At 41.2% G+C, this 24,429-nt stretch overlaps 1 protein-coding gene and 2 pseudogenes across 1 annotated transcript in view; 1 reads left to right on the top strand and 2 right to left on the bottom strand.

Moving 5' to 3' along the window:
- ANKRD33B (ankyrin repeat domain 33B) overlaps positions 1–24,429 on the top strand; it is a 62,262-nt gene that overhangs the window by 9,329 nt on the left and 28,504 nt on the right. The window lies entirely within an intron of this gene.
- Positions 7,312–7,840, bottom strand: LOC150008304 (proteasome subunit beta type-5 pseudogene; annotated as a pseudogene).
- LOC150008303 (CKLF-like MARVEL transmembrane domain-containing protein 3 pseudogene) lies at positions 22,634–23,181 on the bottom strand (annotated as a pseudogene).

The following is a 24,429-nucleotide window of genomic DNA, read 5'->3' as shown; positions in this document are numbered from 1 at the left end:
CAAGCTAGGCATTCCAAAGGGCCTGGGCTTCGCCACGCCTATCAGGAAGATCAGTCTGTGTCTCTCCTTTCTAGCCCTTCCAGCTTTTGTATTTGAAAACGGAAGGAACAAGAGTCCTGTGCTAAAAATAGTGGTGATATAGCTCCTGGGTCGGTTTTGCCAGTGCTGTGAGGTAGGCTTTTTTTGTTGGTGTTAGATAACAGGAGGGTTTCTGGGAAATGAAATCCATTTACAGCAGCACCAGGGTACAGCTGGACTTAGTTGAAGGGACTTGGAAGCCTGGTTTCTGCATCGGGGAGTCCTTTTGTTACCTGGAGATGCACCTCCCCTGCTCTCACCATCATGCTTCAGAGGATCCAGGTGGTTGGGGGAGGGGGGTGCTGTTTCATCCTCAGTGAAAAGGGGCATAAGAGGCACCATGGAGCAGGGGAACCAGTGACTCTGTCATGTCTTGTCACCCACACATCCTACTTTGATAGAGTGGGCTGCAACAGGCCACCTCTGAGGTCCGCGGGCTTGCACTCCATACACTGTCATGGGTGGGGAGGCTTTTTCCTCATGCCCGTATTAACCTTGTAGGGACACCAGCTCATTCCAGCCTGCCCAGGACTGAAAGTCCCACATCCCGGAAACCCCTGTGTAAACCAGGGTAGTTGGTCACCTTGCCTGTGAAGGTCAATTCTCTGTTGTGATCACATACAAAGCATCACATCAGTGAAACTGAAAGACCCACAGACCACAGAATTCTTCCTTTAACAGAATGTGGAAACCCTACTTCGGAGGAAAGCTATTAAGTTGTACCATCTGGGGGCACATCCATTGAGACAGAAGCATTTACCTTTGTCGCTTTGAGTGGACTCTTACCACACAAGAGAGCCATCACTCAGGCAGACACAGCCAGACACATTGGGTGGGGAGGGTTTGGGAGACAGGGGAGCACTTGGTCAGGGAGGTCCCAAGGGGGAAGGGTTCAGTCTCCACTGCTATAAACAAACGGGGGGATAAATACATTTCTCTAAAAAATCCAGTTAGTGAAAATGCACGAGGGAAGCTGTGGTAAATTTGTTTTTAATAGAAATCATTAAAATTTTTTCTTTGGTATAAATAAATCTAAATCCATAAGGTTGGTTTAGAATGAGGCACAAATGTCCTGAGTTAATTAAAAAAAAAACAAACAACTTATCTCATTTGTTAAAGGCAGTGACTTACAGTAACTCTACTAATAATTTTATTGGATCCAGAAATACTTAAGATACTATTAACTTAAAAAATTTACTAATGTTAATTCAATGACAATAACTAAAACACATATCAACCTTTTATTTGCATCTGGCAAGTTGATCTACCACTTTGTAAATGGCTTGATTTCTTTCTTCCTCCCTCCGTCCCTCCCTCTCTCTCTCTCTCTCTTCCCCTTCCTTCCTTCCTTCCTTCCTTCCTTCCTTCCTTCCTTCCTTCCTTCCTTCCTTCCTTCTGTTTCTTTCAAAAAGTTATTTTTAGAGAGAGAGGAAGGGAAGGAGAAAGAGAGGGAGAGAAACATTGATGTGAGAGAGAAACATCAATTGGTTGCTTCTCACACATACCTCTACCCAGGACCAAACCTACAACCCAGGCATATGCTCTGACCAGGTTTCGAACCCGTGACCTTCTGCCTTGCGGGATGATGCCGAACAAACTGAGCCACCCGGTCAGGGCTTGATTTTGACATAAGAGTTTTTCGCAAATACATGGAGGCTGTGTTTCCTTATCAATAACATGAGCACTTTAGAAAAATGTCTCTGTAGAAAGGAAAAAGGCTCCCCCTACCCCAAGAATAGATATTCCTGAATGTTTGCTATTGAAACATATTTCAGTCCTTTTGGGCCGCCATGACAGAATACCGTATACTGGGGGCTTATAAACAAGACATCTATTTCTCGTAGTTCTGAGGATCGGGAAGTCTAAGCTAAGGGTGCTGGCAGATGCGCTGTCTGGTGAGAGCTGGCTTTCTGGTTCACAGTTGGTGATCTTCTTTCAGTGTCTTCACATGGCAGAAGAATTTAAAGCTTTTAACTTCTAAGTAATGGGAAATGCCCCAAATGCAAAGTGAAAGGAAATAATTTGAAAGCGAAAGTATTCCCTTGATAGGGCTCCACCTCCATCCCTAAAGGGTCCACTTCACATTGGGAGTTAGGATTTCATCGTGTGCCTTTGGGGAGGGGACACACAAATATTCAGTCTGTAGCAAAACAGTATCAAATGCTGAAGGAATAATTTAAAAATTATGCATTTGAAACATCTTTCCAGTTGTAGAAGAGGCATATACTTTTTCAGTATTTGAATAGAACTACATGTGCATGATTTTCACTCAGAAAAATCCCCAGATCTCCCTGGCTGGGTGCTTAGTTGGTTGGAGCATCGTGCTCTACGTGAAACGTTGGGGGTTTCATTCCTGGCCAGGGCTCATATCAATACCTAGGTTGTGTGTTTGATAACCAGTCAGGTTGTGTACAGAAGGCAGCTGATCCATGTTTCTCTCTCACATACATATTTCTCTTTCTCTCCCTTCCTCCCTCTCTCAAATCAATGAACATATCCTCAGGTGAGGATACAAAAAAGTTCCAAGATCTCTACCTGGAAAATTGGATGGATTCTGTGATTTATAAAAAAAATGTTTAAATGAATATAATTAAATAACTGAAGCAGTCTTAGGATGTCTAGAAATAGAAAAAAGTTTTTCTAAAGAAAGCTAATTTAAGCCTCTAAAGTTCTAAGTGATAAGAAATACCACAAATGCAAAGTAAAAGGAAATAATTTGAAAGGAAAGTAAAAAAAAATGAATGTTTTAAAAACAGCTGTTTTGATATATAATTTACATACCACACAATTCACCCGTTTAAAGTGCACAATTCAGTAGGTTTTTTTTTTTTTTTTTGCATATTCACAGATATGTGCAAAGATCAGAACAATTTTAGAACATTTTCATGGCCTCAGAAGCCTTGGAGTCTTCAGCTCTCACCGCCTACCTGTCCCCCAGCCCCTCCAGCCCTGAGCAACCACAAGTCTTCTTTCTTTCTTTATATGATTTATAACAGGATTTTTATGAAAGAACTCGATCTTTGTCACTTCATGCCAACCTCCCTTGACATTTTACTCAATAAATGAATAAATACTACATTCATCTAATTTACATTATTTCCTCTTTTTTTTTTTAGCTAGAAATTATTTAGAATTATGTTAAATGACTTTTAAATATACATTCTTTAGGCTTTATTAAAATAATTTTTAAACTTAATTCAGAGAATATGGTCTGTGAGATACTGCTTTGATATCTCTTGAGACTGGCTTTACAGCCTACAGGGCCAGTGATTCTAAATCTTAACCATGCAATATCCTACGATTTCTCCAAATTAAGTCAAAACAGTTAAATATGTAAAACAATATGTAATTTCCCTTAATTAAAAGAAATAAGAAGGACTTAGAGAAGTTATTAAAAAATGTAAACAAAGAAAATGTGTTTCATTCAAGATGATTGGGAAGTAATGCGTTTAGACAAGCTGGTGGAATGCACGGTGTGCGTGTGTGCATGTGTGTGTGATGAAGTTAGATTTTAACATGAAGTAGGTAGGATATTAAGAATATTTGATGTTATTCAGTGTGTGTGTACAGAAAATAATTTGAAAGAGACTATTTTAAAATGGTGTTCCTGAATTTGAAAGACAGTTGAAGGTGGATTTTACTTATATGTAACGGGATTTTTATGAAAGAACTCAATCTTTGTAACTTCATGCCAACCTCTCTTGACATTTTACTCAATAAATGAATAAATGCTACATTAATTTCACCCCAGGAAGTGCCAGCTGTGTACAAGATAATGAATGTCACACATGACTGTTCTACCTTCCAGTGTCTTACTATACATTTCCTATGAATGACAATGTATGATAAGGAATTAAGTTTTTTTAAAAGTGTGCAAAGCCCCAAGCCTGACCTGTTTCATTTTGAGCCCTGTGGTCCTCTTTATTCATCTCTACTTGGGTGCCTGGGGACTCACCCTGGACCTTGAATCCGAAACCCTGGGGCAGGGGCAGCACTCTGTTTGACACACCCTCCAGGGGGTCCCATGCTGCTCACCTTTGAGAACCTCCTGTTGATTATATTTACATCTGATCAATGGTTCAGCTCAACCTGGGAGGTTTTCTCTTCCTCCTAGGGAGTCCTGGCTTTCTATTTTGAGAAGGTGGAGTTCAATGCCCTGCTTGTTTGACCCCTTGTTCTGCTCCCCCTCCTGCCTGTGTATTTGTTTTTGGGGGTGGAGGGGATAGGTAGCTGTGTTGAGAGCAGGGCCTGACTGGTTTTGCCCTTGACTGGGTCTCTGGCAGGGGGCTTGGGAAATACCCAGTGAAGATTTAAGTCTGTATCTCCTGTTGTTTCTTTCTCCCTGGAGAACCCTGATTCACGCATTCCCTTGAGAATATTACCTGCTGGTAGAGCCCCCCAGCTTGTACAGATGATGCTAGCTCTTGGCCCTGAACCACTTTTCCGAACCTGCATTCAAGGTCAAGTGCAGGATTTTTCCTGCTAACCTCCCAGCATGTTGTACTTTACATGTTAGAAACACAACTTGTCCCTACTCCTTCCCACACACTTTTTGGCGTTGTTTCTGTTGCCTCCAAGGGCAGCTCCATAAGTGTGCAACTTGAGCAGTCCCTGGGCCCTGTGCTTAAAAGCGCCAGTCATTGGTGCGATGCTCTGCTGTTGCTGCCTTGAAATTAATGATTTTGAACTGGGGCTGGCCCTGTGTTCTCAATTCGCTCAGGGGCTACAAATCATATAGTCGACTCTGGCTGCCTCCATGACTTTAGCTGCCCCATTTGCAACCCTGGAGTCAGCCCAGCCTCCCTTACCTCCTGCATCCACTCACATTCCAAGCACGGGATAGTCCCTAGGGATAGCCCCTCATTTTTCATTGGCGTCTCCGATAGCCCCTCGTTTTTCATTGGCGTCTCACTGCCTCTCTAATTTGGGGCTTTGAGATGTCTCACTCAAACAAATTCTGTCCTTTCTCTCTGGTTTCCTGCATCTAGACACTTCCCAGTCTGTTCTGCAACCACTTCTGGATTATTTTCATATGTGTGGCTTGTATTACAAAGTATCATCTTTGCAGACTCTTTCTAGGCCCCCACACTAGTGCTCCGAATACCTGATTTCCGCTGTTTCCCTCCTGTTGCAGAAGCCAGGCCCCTACAGCCTTGGCAGATCCTTATTCTCCCTGGAACACACAGCTTTTCCCTCTCTTTACTGCAAGTCTGTCTCAGATGTCTCCTTCTCCGTGGGCTTCTCCCATGCCCTTTTTTGGACAGCTTCTCTGACTTTGGACTCCTGTTTGCAACGTGTTTAGGAAACTCCTTTCCTTCTGTTTCATTTTAAAATGATTATTCAGTATTTTCTCTCTCTAAACTTGATAAACTCCATGAGCAAAGATCCTTAGCATCATTGTTTATGTCCTCTTCAGTCTTAGTAGAGTTTGTTGCACACAGTAGCTTGTTGGATAAAATTGGAATGCTGTGTCTTGCTGCTAGTTATATACCCTTGATTTTAAAAATACTTAAAAAATACAGTTTTAGGTCTTAACATTTAAGTCTTTAATAATTTTAAGTTGATTTTTGTGGATGGTGTAAAATATGGGTCTAATTTCATGCTTTTGCGTATGAATAAATAATTTTCCTAACACCATTTACTGAAGATACTGTTCTTTCCCCATTGTGTATCCTTGGTGCCTTTGTCTAAAATTAATTGACCGTACATGCTTAGGTTTATTTCTGGGCTCTATTCTCTGCCATTGATCTGTGTGTCAAAAAGGTTTTTTTTTTTTGTCAATGCTACACTGTTTTGATTACTATAGCTTTGTAATATAATTTGAAATCACAAAATGTGATGCCCTGAACTTGGTTCTTTCTCAAGAGAACTTGGTTCTTCTTTCTCAATATTGTTTCAGCTATTTGAGGGTCTTTTCTGGTTACATTACCAATTTTATAATTGCTTTTTCTATTAGTGTGAAAAAAGCCATTAGAATTTTGATTGTGTTGAATCTGTACATGCTTTAGGGAGTACAGGCACTTTAATAATATTAATTTTTCCAATTCATGATTAGAAAGAATTCAGGATGTTTTTCCATTTATTTGTGTCTTTTTCAGTTTCTTTCATCAGTTTTTATAGTTTTCAGTGTGCAAATATTCACTTTCTTGGTTTAATTTATTCCTAAGTATTTTTTTAAATTTTTTTGATGCTACTTTAAATGGGATTATTTTCTTGAATTCCTTTGTGCCTAGGTCTTGGTTGGTGTAAAGAAATGGAACTGATTTTGCATCTTGATTTTGTATCCTGCAACTTTGCTGAACTTGTTTATTCATTCTAACAGTTTTTCTGGTGGAGTCTTTAGGGTTTTCTATATATAAGATTATGTCATCCGTAAACAGAGATCATTTTATGTCTCGTTTTGATTTAGCTGTCTTTTATTTCTTTTTCTTGTCTGATTTCTTTGATTAGTACTTCTAGTACTGCTGAGTAGGCACCCTTGCTGTGTCCCAGATGTTAGAGAAGAGGCTTTCAGTGTTTCCTTACTAGTTATGACGTTAGCTGTATGTTTCTCATAGATGGCCTTTACTGTATTGAGACTTCTCAGCCTTGGCAATGATGACATTTTCTGGCTGCATAGTTCTTTGTTGTGGGGATCTGTCCTGTGCATTGTAGGATGCTGAGTGGCATCCCTGGTCTCTGCCCAATAGATGCCAGTAGCACCTTTCCCCTTTTGCAAAAACAAAAAATGTTTTCAGACATTGCCAAATGTCCCCTTATTGGGTGCAGGGGCAAAACCACTCCCTGATTAAAAATAGCTGAAACAGAGAATAAAGTCAGCAGAATTGTTTGGGTTGCGGATGTGAGTGCTTTTTCACATGGAGAAATTGCTGAGGTTGTAGAAGGAGCTACAGTGTTTGGCATGCCTGGTTACTCTCTTCTGCCACTCTCACTAAAAGTTTTGTCAGATTTGTTGTTTTTTTTTTTTGAGGTTGAGTAGTGTAATGTTAGCATCCAAGAAAGTAAAACAACTCATTACCTCTGTAGCAGCTCATTAACAACTGGTAACACGTAGAGGTCAAGGCACCAGAGCTTAAAAAAACAATCAATACGATTGGGGACCCCTCTATATAATGGAGAGCTGTTTCCATATTACCATCAACAGTTCTCCAAGAAACACAACAGCTACATCCACCCTCCTTCCAGGAGGTAGGTAGATCTATTGTACTTGCCATGTACACTGGAGACTCAGATTCAGCAACACTTACAGACATGGTAGAGGATGACCATACTCCCTGAGTAGGCCTCTCATAGGGGTCTTGGTAGATGGCTTGGCAGGCCAGATCATAGGCCTGTTCCACCTCTAGGTCATAGGAGTAACCCTGGTCCATGACCCCATATGCGCACATAGAGCCAGAATCTACATAGAAGGCAGCCCCTGAGATTTGGTTTTTACTGTCCACATAATAGAGGTCTCTTATCCCAGCCACAGATCACGAGGCCCATGGACAGCCCCATGCCTTTACACCGACATACCACGTTGGCAGGCAGCTTGGGGGCAGCTGCTACTGAGAAGTGTTCCTTGTTTCGAAGCTCATAGACTTGGCATTGCTGAGCCAATAGCCATTCCCAGAGCTAAAATCTGCTGCATCCCCAGCCATGGTACCCAGCAGGTAGGGGCTGATGCTGTCTGGGAAGCAATGTAGGCACCTGCTGTGGCCCGAGAATCCACTGCAACAATGACTCCATGTTGAAAGTTGAAGGCCAAGGTGATGGTTCCATAAAATATTTAAATTCTCAGCCCCTTTGGGATACCCCACTTGGTGCTGCCAGATTCAGCTCATCCCTGGGACTACCAGGGCTCAGGTCCAACAAATCTGTACAACCTCCGAGTCTAAAAAACACATGCCAGTTCATTGGTAGAAAGTTCTCCAACACACTGGCCAGCGCCATGTCAGGTGGTTTTTGAAGTTAAAGAATATGCAGCAGGTAAAATATGCAGGTAGATAAAATTTCATCTACCAGCTCCTCTGAGATGCACCTATTCCATAAAATGAGAAAAACCCATAATTAAGAATTCCCCGCACTGTAAACACTTCTCATTTGGATTATTTGTTATTACACTCTCAGTATTTGACTATATTTTCCTTTGGGACAATACTCATAATAGGACAAACTGTGCTTTTAAAAATGTAATATGAGGTTAGGCCCCAGAGGCATGACACATTCTCTCCAAATTCCACAGTTTGCCTTTCATGATTATCACTCCACCTTTATCCAGTGCCAGGGGGACATGCGGAGGCTGCCACCACATGCTCAGTGGGATTTAATGATAATGAAGCTGATGAGGCGTCAGAGATGACCCGTTTCACACCTAGCAAGACAGCAATGCGTAGTCCACCAAAAACTGCATGTGTTTGATTGCAAAGGGAATTATATTAACTAGTAACACTCAAGCAAACACTGTGCTGCAGTTCTTCCTTTAAAAAGAAATAACACAGAAAACAATTTGCATTAAACATGCTTCTTGATTCTGCATGACGTTGCCTTCTTTTCAGTTTAGTGGATTCATTTATTCAGCAAATATGCATACTTATTGAATATTCGTCTCCTGCACCATGCACTAGCACTGTATAAGACAGAAATTCCTACTCAAGTGGAGTTCACATGCTTCCGGGGGAGAGAAACAGTAAACAAGATGATTAAGAAACATGTAAAGTCCTTAGCAAGCGAAGGAGTGTTCCGTGCTGAGGAGAAAAGGAAAAGCAGACGATATAGGTGTTGTCAGTATTGGGCTGATGACAACATTTCCACCCCTTGCTGAGTGGGGAGAGCCTTAGTTTGAAGACTTGGAGAAAGTGAAAGTCTTGTCTTGCGGTAAGACTGTCTGAGGAAGAGTGGTCCAGAGGGAGCAGTAAGAACAAAGGACCATGAAATGGGAATGCCTGGAATATTCTGGAACCACCAGGAGGCCAGAGAGGCTAGTGCAGAATGAAGTTTTAGCAATGTTTTGAAATTTGGTGCTCTTTCAAGTGGACAGATGTTTAAGGCCAGAGGCTCTTAAGGACTGTTGTGGTGGGTGAGCTCCTTCGTCTGTTACATTCTGCTTAATTTTCAGTATTCAGGTAACTAAACCATCAGGTATTTCATGGATGCATAGAGTGGTGGAAAATGAGGTTCACAAACATTGTCCTTGGTTGACAAATCCATATTTAGGCTGCGCATCTAAGTCCTTAAGCTTCAGTTTTTTAGATTGGACTTAAAGCGTGAATGGTCATTTCCATTTGACACAGGAAATTTAAGAGTGTGGATCTGTGTGGAGCTTGAGGCTTTGCTCTTGTGAAAGGAAACCCAGAGAGAAACCTCTAGAACTAGAAAGCACTTCCTGGGGAGCTTGTGGCTTCTCTGTTAGCCTCCATGGCCTGGTTGCTCGGCAAGCGGCCTCCCTCGTAGGTGTGTGGGGTGTCCCCAAGGAAGAGGAGGTGCTAGTCTCTGACATTTGATGATTTTCCACGTGGTGTTGAGGGTACCATGTGGGGCATGCATAAAGCGGAACTGTGGTTCTGGGGTCAGATACAGGACTGTACCTCTGAGCCTCCCTGCTAGGGCCCCTCTGCTCCTTCCTCACCTGGACAGATGCCCCCATCAATCAGCCTTCCCAGACCCTTACTGATGGCTTTTCCATGCCAGTCTCCTGTGGGAGAAGCACTGGGAGACAAGCCCTGAGGCCCTGTCCGCAAGGAACTCACAGATGGCAATATAGTCTGTGATAGAGACTCTGAATTCTGTGTCATCATGGCTCTTGAGAGTTTCTTCATCAGCTGGGCTCTTTGCCACATCGAGCAGTATTTCTTTGTTTTGTCATGTGACAATAAGAAATACAGAAACGAAGTCCTCTATGAGGGAGAAAGAAAGGGCTGGCGCTGGTGTCACAGTGGTTCTTTACCTGGTTGGAAATCGTTGTTTGAATCTGGTGCATTAAAAGTACAATGTGCATGGGGGCCGTGTAACTCAGTGTAGGGGTGTGTGTGTGTCTGTATATGTGTGTGTGTGTGTGTGTGTGTGTAATTCTTCTCACTCTCTTCCATGCAGTTCATAACAACATTTAGGCCAACAGAATGGTTCTCATCATCAGTCTTTTCATGCTTAATTTTTCCTGTGTGTTATCTTAATGCATAATTTAGAAAATTGTTATTAGTCTCCTGCAAATGGGGAAGGATCTTTCCAGTGCAAATGTGGCCCTTTTCCAATACATTTACATGTTCCAGGTCATTACTCATTTGCTTCTTAGCTTTTAACTTAACAGCAGTGCAAATGTGGGCCTTTCACCATGCCTTTCCATTATCAGGACATTAGTCATGTGTTTCCTGGCTTGGCTGCAGTGTGTGCTTTGCTAAGAGACTGGGAGAATCTTTCCTTGCTGAATTTCAAAAGCAGTGAATTTGGGCATTTGAGGTTTTCACTGAAGTAGAATGTTTCTGATCTTAGTGCTTTGTGAAGATCCTGGACAGAGCTTGATTTTCCCTGACCAGTCATGCCACCCTTATTCTTTTACTCTGACACTGAACAGTAATATTTAGTAGATATTTTTTTCTTGCTTCTAATAGAAATATTTATGTGCAGTTTTTTTTTAAATGGAAAAATGACACAAAATAGAAAGGTATTTAACTGCAATAAAATGGCCCCATGTGGCTCCAACTTGTCAAAAAAAAAAGAAAAGAAAAAAAAAAGAGAAAGAAGAAAAGAAAAAAGAATCAAGTACAAAGGAGAAAATAAAAACGAGACCTACACTATACACTATTGCTAACTGCAGATAATGAAGTTAACATTTAATGTGATCTATCAGTCTGTTTACCTATTTCTAAAGTTTATCCTGTAAATAGAGTTTGGATTCTGCCCCCCCCCCTTTTTTCACTTCCAAGCATTCTTTGAGCTCACTTATGTTTAGAATCTTGATTTAAAAAAACCCATTTCTGCATATATCATCATTTATTTAATCATTTGTTGGACATTTTGGTTGCTTTTGCATTTTTGCTATAGACATAATGCCCTGATGAACGGGTGTCCTAGTTTACTGGAACATTCCTTTTTAGATGAATTCTTAGACGGTATATTATTGAATTTAAGAGTATGGATCTTTTAAAGGCCATCTTGCTTTCTAGGAAGATATACTAATCTCTCCTTCCATCAGCAGGCTATGAAATTGCCTGTTTTGCTATATTCTCATCATGCTGTACACTAATTATTGAAAATATTAAAATGGTTCTGTTGGTCTTCGAAACATTAAAAGTCACAATGCATACAGTAAAATACCCAGGAAGCACAGAAAGTAAAATACCAAAGATAAAAATCACCTTAGAGATAATTAATTTTTTTAAGTATAACTTAAGAGTTATTTAAAGTAATATGGTACATGTAATTTGCTTTTTTCCTTCACAGCACATTGAGGACATCTTTGCATGTCAACAAATACACATCATTATTTTAATTACTGCAATGTACTTTATTTTCTGGATATATTTATTTAACTTATGACTTCTTGGTAGGCACTGAGATTGTTTTTAGTTTATGGGTAATAATTTACATATATATTTGCATATTGATCTAATTATTTGGAAATTGTTGGGTCTTGAGTTCAGATTTATGTGGTGGGTCCTGGTATTTTCACAAATAATTCTGCTTCTCCCTGGAGCAGGAGTAGGTTTTCTCTGTGTAGCGTCACACTTGGCCATGCTACTTTCTCTGGCAAATTCAGTATGAGAAGTGATTTGTATAACTTTGGCTATAAGTTTTAAGCCCAGGCATATGATTTACCATATCCTCTCTTCCCTCTGTACGAGACTCACAATATTCCAGGTAGAGATTCCTCCGTTAAACCGAGTCTTAGAGGGGAAACAGTATGGAAAAGACCTGTAGCCCACCTGAGTAGACATGTCACATGAGCAAGTAGATGTTTGTCATAAGTCATTGGGGGTTGTTTATTAGTGCTGCACAAACTAACTTATTCTGCCTGACATAATACATAACAAATAACCCTCTAGAAAGAGTGAACCTACTTATGCTCACTAGCAAGGTATTAGAGAGCTTTTCCTACCACACTTTGCCAATATTAGTTATTTTCAGTATGTTTAATCTTTTCTAACTCATGGCTAAAAAAGATACCTCACTTTAATATCTGTGACTTTGATTAATGATGTTTCAAATTATATGTTTCATATAACAGGTTTATGAACTGTTTAGATTTTTTTCTTTCTTTGATTTTCTTCCTCATATCCTTTGTCCATTTTTTGATTAGTCTGTATTTTTTTCATGAGTTTTAAGAATGTTTAAAATATGCTGAAGATATTATTCTTTATCTAGCATATATTCTGTGTTTTTTTTCCCAGTGTGCATTTATTCTTTTAAATTTTATTTGAGGTTTGTGGAATTTCTTGAATTTATGGCTTCGTATCTTCTGTCAGTTTGGGAAAATTCTTTGCCAACATCTTGTCAAATATTGTTTTGTCCCATTCTCTTTTATACATACAAATTCACATATATTAGATCCTTTCCACTATGCTCCATTTGTTTTTTATGTTTTTTTCCCTTATCTTTTCCATCTTTCTTCCCTGCCTGTGCATTTTTGACTAAACCATCTTCCAGTTCACCAATTCTCTCTTTAGCCTAGTCTGCTTCTTAACTCCTTTTTAAATTCTTAATTTCAGTTTTTACATATTTCATTAATAAAATTTTTATTTGATTCTTCTTTATAGATTCAGTTCTCTGAAAAAAGTATCCATTTGTCATTATTTTATGTTACATATTAATAACAGTTATTGTAAAGTCTGATAAGTCCAGTATCTGTATCTCCTGGAGATGTTTTCTATTGTCTGTTTTTCTCTTGGTCCCATCTCCTGATATGTCTGGTAATTATTTTTAAATGCTAGACATTGTGTATGAAAACTGAAGTAGCTCTAGGTAGTGCTATCTTCTTCTAGAGAGGATTTAATTTGCTCTGGCAGACAGCAGGGCAGATGATAGCAGGGAGGCAACAGTCTCTATAAAGTTTGGTCTATTTCTGCCTTACTTGTAGGAGCTAGCCATTTGGGTTCCCTACAGAAAATGTGGCATAGTTAATAGGCCTGTTGTCCTTGGCAGGTCATGACTTCAATTTTGTCTCCTTAACCCTGAAACTGTGATAGACTCTGCCCAACACCTCTGACCTTTATCTCCTGTGTTCAGCTTGCTTTCCCAGCCTTTCAGCTTATGAACCAGCCAAGCCCACAAGGAGGAAAGTGACAAGACTAGAGGCTCATCTCTGGGCTTTTACCTTCTTTCTAGTATAGTGGGCCTGCTAGTCCTGGTTTTCTTAGAAGTCTGGTGCCTCCAGATAGATTACTAGAAAATAATTCAGTCTTACTTGTTCTCAGCAGAAGAGTAGATGTGATTGAAGCTAGTTTTTTCACAGCTGAAAGTGAAAGTTGCTTTCAGTCTTTTTACTTTGTTTATACTATTATTTTGCTAAGAAGGGATAGGTTTTTGAATCGTCAGATTTATTTTTTTCTGTATGGTTTATAGCTTTGCTCTCAGGCTTCAAAATGCATTTTAAAAGCCAAGTTTATAGAAATAGTCATCTAGATTTTCTTCCAGTGTTTTTATGGCTGTATGTTTAATGATTCATTTTGGCATAAGACATGAGGTAAAGGTCCAACCTTATTTTCTCCCATATGGCTTAGGGCATTTGTCCCACGCAAGTAACTGAGTGGTGCATCTTTGGTGACTATCAGAAATATAATCTTTTTTTTTGTTAAGTATATGGCATCTTATTACCATTTTAATTTTCACTACTTTACGTACTAGTGAGGTTATATACATTTCATGCATATTCATTGATTCTTTGCTTTTCTTCTTTAATTTTTGTTTTTTATTCATTTAAGAATTGTAGTTATATATTTATGCTGATATTTAACATTACTGTTGGTATTTAAATAATCCTATATAGGTCATTAATTTTTCACACTTGTTGTTTCAATGCGTTATTGTTTTGTGTTGTTCTCAGCTTAGCACTAGGGATGCTATAGACTAGAAGTGCCTCAGACACTCACCTGGGCCTGTATTACCTGTGGCGGACCCGGACCAGAACCAGTGTTGTAGTTGTATTGACCCTTATGGTTCTTATTATGATTACAAGATGCACCTTGGCAACAACTATCAAAAAACAGACTTTATTACTCACAGATTCTGCAGAGTGCACAACGTGCCTTGGGCTACCCAGCAGAAGCTGCAATGTGGAGGAGGGGGAGGGAGGTGGTGGGGGGGGAGAGGAAGGGAGGGAGGACCTGGAGTTCTGTAATTATGCTCATGTACATCTGACTTTATCTGTTGTTTGATTCTAACAGTTGAAAACAAATAACGTTTACATTACTATCACAACATAACTAATGTTAATGGAAGAATCAGCATGCTAGGACTACCTTTTTCTCTGCAATAACACATTTTTAAATATTATAGCGTGTGTGTGTGTGTGTGTGTGTGTGTGAAGCTTTATTAGCACATTATGCTCTTTTTAAAAAAAAGACCTGTCTTAGCTTTTATACCTTTGCTGTTGATATTTGAATGTAGTGGTAGGCCTTTGCCCTGGATATCAATTTCCATATTAACAATTTGCAGGCAGGGAAATCTCTGTACCTTCTGTCCAGTCTTGTTTTTTCTGTGAACCTAAAACTGCTCTGAAAAATAAAGTATTATTAAAACAACAACAAAACAGTTTTGCAGGTGGATGTTTGGAGCCTTTGATAACTTACATGCTGCTGATGTGGGAAAGACCAAGAAGCACATTCACGATAAATAACATATCTGAAACCAGAATGAATGGGAGGCAGCGTGGAGCAGTAGTTGTTCATTAGCCTGTGACTTACAGTGCGTGCCATGGCACATCTTCCTGTGGATAAATAATTTTTGTGAATGTAGAAATCTCTTTAATTGGGAATTAGAGACTTGGAGTAGGTGAGAGGACTGAATGCTCACAGGCCTTGCTCAGAGCTAGTGTTTAGAGAACAGTAAGTTTAGGGGACTGATGGGTGGGTTCTCTCTGTTGGAAATGTGGATGCTCTTTGGTGGTGTTAATTGCTCAGATGGTTTGTTTCTTTTACATTTGCATTTAGTTATTTTGAAGGAACAACGTTTGTATTGCAGGGCTGTGTTGGTGGAGTATTCAATCTGTTCATTTCTCTAATCAGCTATATTTTTCCATTTATTAAAAGTTGAGGTTACAGATGGCTGGAGGAATAAAGGTAAGCAAATTAGCAGGCATTTTGAGTATTTTAGTGCATGGCTCGGTTGGATCTTATTTTTGCAAATGCATCAAACAATACCTGCTACTGGCACAATAAGCATCAATTACGATGCCCCCTGAGGCTGGGGCCAGGGGAGGGGGCAGCTCTGAGCTTTTCTTCCTGAGAATAACTAGGGAGTTGTAGGAATGGACATTTTAAATCATCAGTGAGTGTGTGGAAGATGGAGGGGAGTTAGACCAGGAGGCAGGTGATCTGATAGAGGCTTTTGCTGCTATAGCAGGTGAATGAGGGCCAGACTCAAGGGTGACATCCGGAGCAGGAGAGGAGGGAGAAGGTCAGGTGTTGGAGATGGTTGGAGGACATGGAGCGAGTGTGGATGTGTTAGTTTCCAAGGCTGATGTAAGCAATTAACACAAATTTGGTGACTTAAACAATAGAAATTTATCCTCTCACATATCTGAGGGCTAGAAATTCAAAATCAAGGTGATAGGAGGTTTGTCTCCCTCTGAAAACCCTAGAAGAGGATGCTTCCTGCCTCTTCGGGCCTCTGGAAGCTCCAGGTGTTCTTGGCTTGTAGCTGCATCATGCCAGTCTCTGCCTCCATCTGTATTTGGCCTCCTTCTTCTGTGTGTCTGTAACTCAGAGCTCCAAGATGACCTCGTCTCAAGATCCTTAACTTATTATACCCATGAAGACTTTCCAAATAAAGTCACATTCACAAGTACCAGGGATTAGGACTTGGACATATCTTTTGAGGGAGACACAATTCAACGCACAACAGGCAGTTAGTGGGTAGGTGAGGGACAGAGGGTTGTGGCTGAGACACCTGAGTGGAGGGGATCCTTCATCTCAGAAGAGAGCCCTGGGGAGCAGAGTGTACCAAGGGAAGGCCCTGAGCAGCTTTCAGAGATGAAACTATCTTTAAAGGCTCATCATTGCCTGCGATGCCATCTTTTGGGGCTCATCCCTGCACCCCAAAGGACGTTTTGTCCTGTCTTCTAGTTGCCATCATCTGGGTGATTATGCCTCTGAAAATCTGCCCATTGTCCATTTTTTTTGCCCTCTTAATGAACGGCAGGTGTGATGGGATGAATGGAAGAAAGTGGGAGACATCGTAGCATGCCAGGGCAGGAGAGGCCTTCCCCGAATTCTGTTACTTGGGTCAACAGAAATTACGTTCTTGGACTCATGGAAGGGTTCAAGGAGATCTTGTCTTGTGTGTTCCTGGGGGATAGATTGTTTTGGCTGATGCCGGGTAAACTGTTCCCAGTCAGAAAAAACAAACAAACCAAAACAAAACAACCCAGTGGACTTAACTGTGCACCAGTGTCCTTTAAAATGAACTGAACTTTCTACCATGAACCTCTGGTTCAAGTTGAATCTGTCTTGTCTGTATGAGTGATTCTTCTTTTAATTGGTTTTAGATTTCTGGGCCTTGATTTGTTTACCAAGAGCACTGGGTTTTCTTGCTGTGTTTTTTTTTTTTTTTCCCTTGGCAGATAACTTTGCTAGTTTCCTAGGGGCCCACGTCAGAAGCCAATTACCTCTTCTGACCTCACCCTGCATGACCTTGGGTCTGTTCTGCCACATCACTCTGTGCACCACCTTGTTCAGTGGCATTATCTCTACCTGGTGACCAATCTGATTGCAGCCTTCTAATTGGTTTCCCACCTCTGGCCCTGCTCTTTACACAGCACATCACATCACTATCAATGCCTTGTTGCTTTTTAACCGCATTTTATTATAATAGTTGTTTATTGTAGTATAATTTACATATGGGAAAAAAAACAAATTCTAAATGAACAGCTGGATGATTTTTGAGAAATCCATGCACCTGTGCAAACATCTCCTGCTTAGGAATGACATAGAAAATTTTCATCACCATGGTGAGGCTCCTCTTACTCCTTTCTGCCTAGTTCCTGCCCATCAGAGGCAACTGCTGCTCACATTTCTGTCCCCATGGCTCAGTTTAGCCAGCGCTGGGACTTCACTGGAGTCACACAGTACTGTGGTGCCTAACTTCTTTCATGTGATGCAATGATTATGAGATCTGTTTGTGTTCTGTATGTATCACTGTTACTTTTTTTTTCATTTTTAACAGCTTTAGTGAGGTATAATTCTAATATATAATCTGTCCACTTAGGTATAGAAACAAATGGTTTTTGGCATATTCTATTATGAATTTTTTAAATGTGGTAGAATATATATAACAAAATTTCCCATTTTAACCATTGTAACCAGTGCATAATTCAGGATGTGCGTTACATTCACAATATTGTATGAACGTCACTGCTGTCTAGTCCTAAAACTTTTTCACCATGCCACAAAACCTATAACCATTCAGCAATAACTTCCCATTCCTTCCTCCCCTTAACTGCAGTAACTCACCTCTAATCAATCTACTTTCTGTCTCTATGCAACTGCCTATTCTTGATATTTCACATAGGTGGAATCATACAATATTTGTCCTTTTTTATTTGCCTTCCTCCATTACCATGTCTTCAAGGTTCATGTGTCAGAATTTCATTCTTTAATTTAAAAGAATGATATTCCATTGTATGCATATACCCCATTTTGTTTATCCATTTATCTTTTGAGGGACACTTGGGTTGTTTCTGCCTTTTGTCTATTAGGAATAATGCTGCTATGAACATGGGTGTACAAATATCTGTATGAGTCCCTGCTTTCAATTGCTTTGGGTATATACTTACTAGCAAAATTGCTGGATCATATGGTAATTTTATGTTTAGCTTTCTTTTTGAGGAACCAGCAAATTGTTTTCCATAGTGGCTGCACCATTTTACATTTCCTCCAGCAATGCACAAGGGCTCCAGTTTCTCTACATCCTTTCCAACACTTTCAGTTCTGCCTTTCTTTATTCTTTCTTCTTCTTCTTCTTTTTTTTTAAATAAACATCCTAGTAGGTGTGAAATGGTTTTTTTACTGTGGTTCAGATTTGGGTTTCTCTCTTGACTAATGATGTTGAGCATCTTTTCATATGCTTATTGGTCATTTTATGTCTTTGGCTAAGTTGTTTTTTTATATTGTCAGTACTGTGATGAGATAAAATTTACACTTGGTGAAATACGTAACTTAAGAGTATGGCTCAATGAATTCTGACATATGAATACACACATATAAATACACAGATAAGGCATATGCTGTTTCCATTACCTGGAAAGTTCTCTCATACCCCATTCCAATAATCCTGTTCAGTGCTTTTTTTTTTTTTTTTTTTAATCACTGTAGATTAACTTTACCTGTCCTTGGATTTCATTAAATAGGATCAAACAGCATGTACCTTTTGTCTGGCTCATGTCATTCAATGTAATGTGTTTGAGATCTGTCTCTGTTGTTGTGCATGTCAGGACTTGGTTCTTTTTGGTTACTGAATAGTGTTCTTAAATTTGAGTTTAGCAGCATGGAACTTACCCAGCCTCTCCATGAATATGTGGTGGTTTGCAACTCTTGGCTGTTATGAATAAAGCTGTCCTCAACATTCTTGTACTTGTCTCTATGTGGATAGAGTCTTCTTTCTCTTAGAATATAGCTGTGAGTAGAATTGCTGGGTCATAGGTAGACATGTGCTGAACTTGATCAGAAACTGGCAGTTTTCCAATGTGGTTGTTCCATTTCACACTCCCGCCTACTGGGAAAACGGGAGTTCCACACCCTCACCATCGATAGATGGTGTCAGTCATTTTAATTTTAGTTATTCTGGTGGGTGTGTGGTGGTATGTCAGTGTGGGTTTAATTTGCATTTCTCTGATGACTAATGATCTCAAGAACCTTCACATTTGGAAAAGGTTATAATTTAAATTTTTACATGAAAAAAAAATCAAGTTAGAAGACATTAATGAACACCTGGAGAACAGACATCGCGAAGCCCAGAATGTTATGTTGAAGCCGTCTGCCCTGACAGCTATGAGTCAGACAGACAGATGTCCATTTCAATTTCCATCTTAGATCATAAAGGAATGGCCAAATCAGTTAAAAGAAGGGGGTGGGGTGGGATAAGGTGAGAGTGCCCATATTTAATGACTATTTTGAAAATAGAAAGAAGAAAATGGCAGGGTCCTCCCCTTTCAACCTGAACTCACATCTGAGAGGCAGCTGAGCTAATGAGGCTCAGCTGGGTCTGTGCCAGCCCCTCTCCAAGCAGGCCAGTTTCCAGTTGTCATCCTCCCTAGCCCCCTGGGGAAGGGCTGCTTGCCTTGTTTACTCCCCTGTGTCCTTCCTCAACGCTGTGGGAGGGGCTGTCTGGTTTCAGTTTTCCCTTTCTTTCCAATACCTAGTCCGGGTGCCTGTTGACTATCAGTACCAGCTCATGGGTACCTGTTGACCATCAGTACCAGTTGGATGGTGATGAATACTTATGGGTTGGTGAAGATAGGGTTCTGAAAGTAGTGTGACCCTCTTGTCCCAGGAACCTGCTTTCCATTGGACTTGTTCTGTCACATCCATTGTAGGACTAATATTCCTAAATCTGTAAGGCAGATACAAACCACATTATGATCTCACCTGCTCTCTGTGACCCCTCCATCCCAGCCTACCACAGGAGACTGCTGTTCGCTGCGGTGGGACCAGCAATGACTCATGGTAAAAGATCAGAGACTAGGCATGCTAAGAAAGAGGATGCACCTCACTATTCAAAGAAAAACTAGTGAAAGCAAAAGTTAACAGGAAAAGCAAGATGACTTCTGTTTCTGGCATCCCTGAGGAGTTAGCTGAGGCTCCCAGGTGGCCAGTGATTGTCACTATCCACCTGATAACCCACCCTGCTAGTGGGCATGCCTCACACTTTATGTCCTATAGACCAACTAGGGCTGGTGAAAATATAGGATAACACATTCCTAGACAATGGACCACTGGTACCTGGAACCCACTTTGAGTGGCCTGTGTCAAACTGAGCCAATTAGAACACAGTAATGAAGTTATTTGGGGGAATAATTAGGGTGTTTTTCTACACCCACTAGATTAGATGGTACTACATTATGCCACACAATGTGACAAACCAGTGTTTGTGCCTCACAGACCCAAGATTTGTGAAAAAGTTGCCTTGAAGAAAGTTATAGAGTTTGATGTATACAGAGGAACACAACACACTGCTGTCTGAGAGCCAGCAGCAGACCAGCTGGGTGGAACTCTGGAGTAGGAGACACTTGGCCGTGTGGGCTAAACATCCAACCAGGGTGTCAACTTTTGATGCTGATGTACTGGGCAACTTGGATGCCTTTCTGGAAACTTTACAGAGCATTTTTGCAAGGAACTCATAAAGCTGATTATAATCTATAGATCCTGATAGGTCAAATTTGTTTTTCATTTATTGATTGCATACTGATTGAAAATTTACGCCCTCCCAACTCTTTCCAGGAAAGGATAAGCACAGCTTTATCTAAGTATATATATATGTCTTTTTAAAGTATATTTTATTGATTATGCTGTTATAATTGTCCCGATTTCTTTTCCCTTTGCTCCTCTCTGCTCAGTACCCACATTTCCTCCAGCAATCCCACCCCTTTTAGTTTATGTCCATGGGTCGTGCATATGAGTTCTTTGGCTTCACCCTTTCCTGTACTATTCTTTTTTCTTAAAAAGTATATTTTATTGATTATGTTGTTACAGTAGTCCCAACCTTTTCCCCTTTGCTTCCCTCTGTCTAGTACCTCCCTTCCCCCAGCAATCCCACACCCCCTTAGTTCATGTCCATGGGTCATGCATATAAGTTCTGTGGGTTCACCCTTTCCTATATTATTCTTAACTTCCCCCTGTCTATTTTGTACCAACCAATTATGCTTCTTAATCCCTGCACCATTTCCCCATTTCTCCCCCTACCCCCTCCCAACTGATAACCCTGCAAATGATCCCCACACCTATGATTCTGTTCCTATTCTGGTTGTTTGCTTAGTTGGATTTTGTTTTTATTTTTTAGATTAAGTTGTTGATAGTTGTGAGTTTGTTGTCATTTTAGCATTGATAGTGTTGACTTTTTTAGTTAAATACATCCCTTTGACATTTCATATAATAATGACTTGGTGATGATGAACTCTTAGCTTTAGCCTGTCTGGGAAGTGCTTTATCTGCCCTTCCATTCTAAATGATAGCTTTGCAGGATAGAGTAATCTTGGTTGTAGATCCTTGCTTTTCATCACTTTGAATACTTCTTGTCAGTCCCTTCTTAGCTACAAAGTTTCTTTTGAGAAATCAGGTGATAGTCTTTTTTTTTTTGGTAGTCAGTCTTGTTTAATTCATTTTTCAGGGTAGGTGATTCACATGCAAGAGAACAAAAGTTACAAATTCCCCCAAATGGGTCCAGAACTCTGGCTCATTTCATAAAGCCTCGGGTCACAGGAAATGCTATTTAAGAAGATGCTTTTGTGTAAAAAAATATGTAGATAAAGTTACAAAGTCCCAGTGAAGATACATACACAGCAGGTCCTCAGATGAACACAGAATGCACAGTTCACCCGTTGTGAGGTGGTCAGGAGACCTGGTCTGTTGTCTAGAAGCACATCGTCCTAAGTGCCCAAAAACCTGGCACCTGCTGGTGGGTTCCCAGGGAAAGAGAAGCCTTGGCTGGGCCTGCTCAGCCACACAGGATGCTGTCACTGCTATTTCATTGTTTGAGACCCTTGCTTTTTTGTACCTGGTAAGCTACTTTATGAGCTTTTCTTTGTACAGTCTTCACATCACCCGAAGAAGACATGGATTCCAAGGGAGTGAGGTGTCAGTTAAGGGCAAAGGGCAGTTTTCTCCCTGCTTAAAGAATGAAACGGCAAGTGGTGTTCCTTGAACCAAGGAATCTTGGAAGGATCATTCTTGACAAAGTGGCTGGAATGAACAGGGGCACCAAATGGAGACAAAAGTCACTGGGGCCAGGGGGACTGGCTGACCCCTGGGTGATATCTGTCTTGTCAGTCATCCTGTTACCTCTACCCACCCCCTCGGCATGAAATATTCCTGTGATGGGGTAACAAGGCTCTATCTGCTTTGTTCCTTTGTGCTTATTTTTGGCTAAGAGGTTAAAGCGCTTAAATGTCTGGAACAGAAATGAGGAGTGGCAGACTCTTCATGATCCTTTCCTGTGCAGAGTGGTTAGATATGCTAAGCCAAGGGGCACCTTCTGTGTGTGGGGCTCAGAAGCATCACCTGGAAGCTGTGAGGAGTCCTGCTCCATCAGCAACTCCCGCTTCTGCTGGAGAAGTCACAGTCTCCCTCCCAACACACCTGGTCCCTAGGCTGGTCAGAAGTGCAGGAGTTAAGGCCTGTGTGGCTCGGGTTGCCAGAGCAACGGCAGCCCTTCAGTTGGAGTCAGAGTTGGAATTCTCTTCTTCTGCCTTGTTAGCTGTGGTCTCATCTGCAGAGCCTCCTTGTTTGAGGAATTTGACCACGTTGTTAAAGATCAGGTAGAAGTCAATTGCAAACACAATGGTGGCAAAGAAGCCAAACACCCTGGCTGCTTTGGAAGCTCCATCTGAGTATTTGACGACAGCTGTGATGGAGATGGCAAAGTAAATGAGGGCTGCTGTGACACAGTGTAGGAAGTCCATCATGGGCCAGCACAAGCCCTGCCACTTGTCATTCAACTGCATGGCATCAGCAAAGAGGAAGAGGAGGGCTAGCAAGAACTCCAGCAGGGGCGCGGTGAGGAAGGTGGATGCTGAAGACGCCACATAGCAGACAAAGGAGATGAAGAAGAGACCTGACTCTGCCAGCAGGAGGTGGCCCTTGAGCGAGCAGAGAAAGGCGCCTGTGGGTAGGAGGGCTCGGAGGCCGAGGGCTGCAGTGAGAGCTTGGAGCACCCAATGGGCTTGGGGTCCAGGTTGGGATCCGGGTCTGGGGGCCACATGGCAGTGGCTCTGGCAAAGACAAGGCTCGGGAAGCGGAAACCCAACCTCTGCAGAAGGAGAGAAAAGCCAGATGATGAGCTTGGCGCAGGGGTGCATCCCCCCTCAGCTGATGGTCTTATATATACCCCTTTGTAGATAACTCTCTTCTTTTCTCTTGCTGCTTTTAAGATTATCTCTTCAACTTTCACCTTTGGCATTTTAATTATGATGTGTCTTGGTGTGGTCTTCTTTGGGTCTAGCTTGTTTGGGACTCTGTGCTTCCTGAATTTGTATGTCTATTTCCTTCACCAAATTAGGGAAGTTTTTCTTCATTAATTTTTCACGTAAGTTTTCAATGTCTTGCTCTTCCTCTTCTCCTTCTGACACCTCCATGATTCAGATGTTGGCACATTTAAAGTTGTCCCAGAGGTTCCTAAGCCTTACCTTGTTTTTTTTTTTTTTTTTTTCCCAATTCTTGTTGTTTCTTAATTCTGTACTGATTGGCTGTTTATTTCTTCCTTATATTCCAAATCGTTGATTTGAATCCTGGCTTCCTTCCCTTCACTATTGGTTTTGTGTGGATTTTTCTGTTTCACTTAACATAGCCTTCACTTCTTCCCTTATGCATTTGTTGTGACTTAATCTTATCTATCAAGTCTGTGAGCATTGTTATCACCAGTGTTTTGAACTCTGTGCCTGTTAAGTTGGCTATCTCTTTGTTGCTCAGTTCTCCCACTGGAACCTTGATCTGCTCCTTCTTTTGGTCCATACTTCTCTGTTTCCTCAATCTGACAGTCTCCTGTATTTGCCTCTGTGTATTAAGTAGAGCTGTCACACCTGTTATGTTGTAAGGGGTGGAGCCTTAGGCATTTGTCAGTGTGGGGTGACCCATTTCACCATATTGTGGCACCCTATGTTGGGGAGGGGTCTGAGAGGGAACAATGCCACTTGCTCAGCACTGGCCCCCTTTCCAGGTACTTTTCCCACCTCCCACATGAGACTGGCATCCCTCCAGCTGTTGCCCTGGCCATGGTTCCCAGAGTAGATGGGTCTGTCGTTGTTACAGGACCATGGGGCCCTCTAAACAAACAGACTCTGCTGAGAGACCAGCAGGTTCTTGTTCTGCTCAAACCCCCACTGATTCACAGTCAGAAACAATGAGGCTTTATTTTTCCTGTCGCTGCAGCCGTGAGCTGTGCGGACTGCCAGGACTGGGATGACTCCCCAGATTTTCCTCCTGACTTATAATGTGTGACTATTTTCTGCCG

This window comes from Furipterus horrens, unplaced genomic scaffold, assembly GCF_987537825.1.
Source record: "Furipterus horrens unplaced genomic scaffold, mFurHor1.1.pri manual_scaffold_5, whole genome shotgun sequence".
NCBI classification, from domain to species: domain Eukaryota; kingdom Metazoa; phylum Chordata; class Mammalia; order Chiroptera; family Furipteridae; genus Furipterus; species Furipterus horrens.
This window is presented reverse-complemented; position numbering and strand designations above follow the sequence as displayed.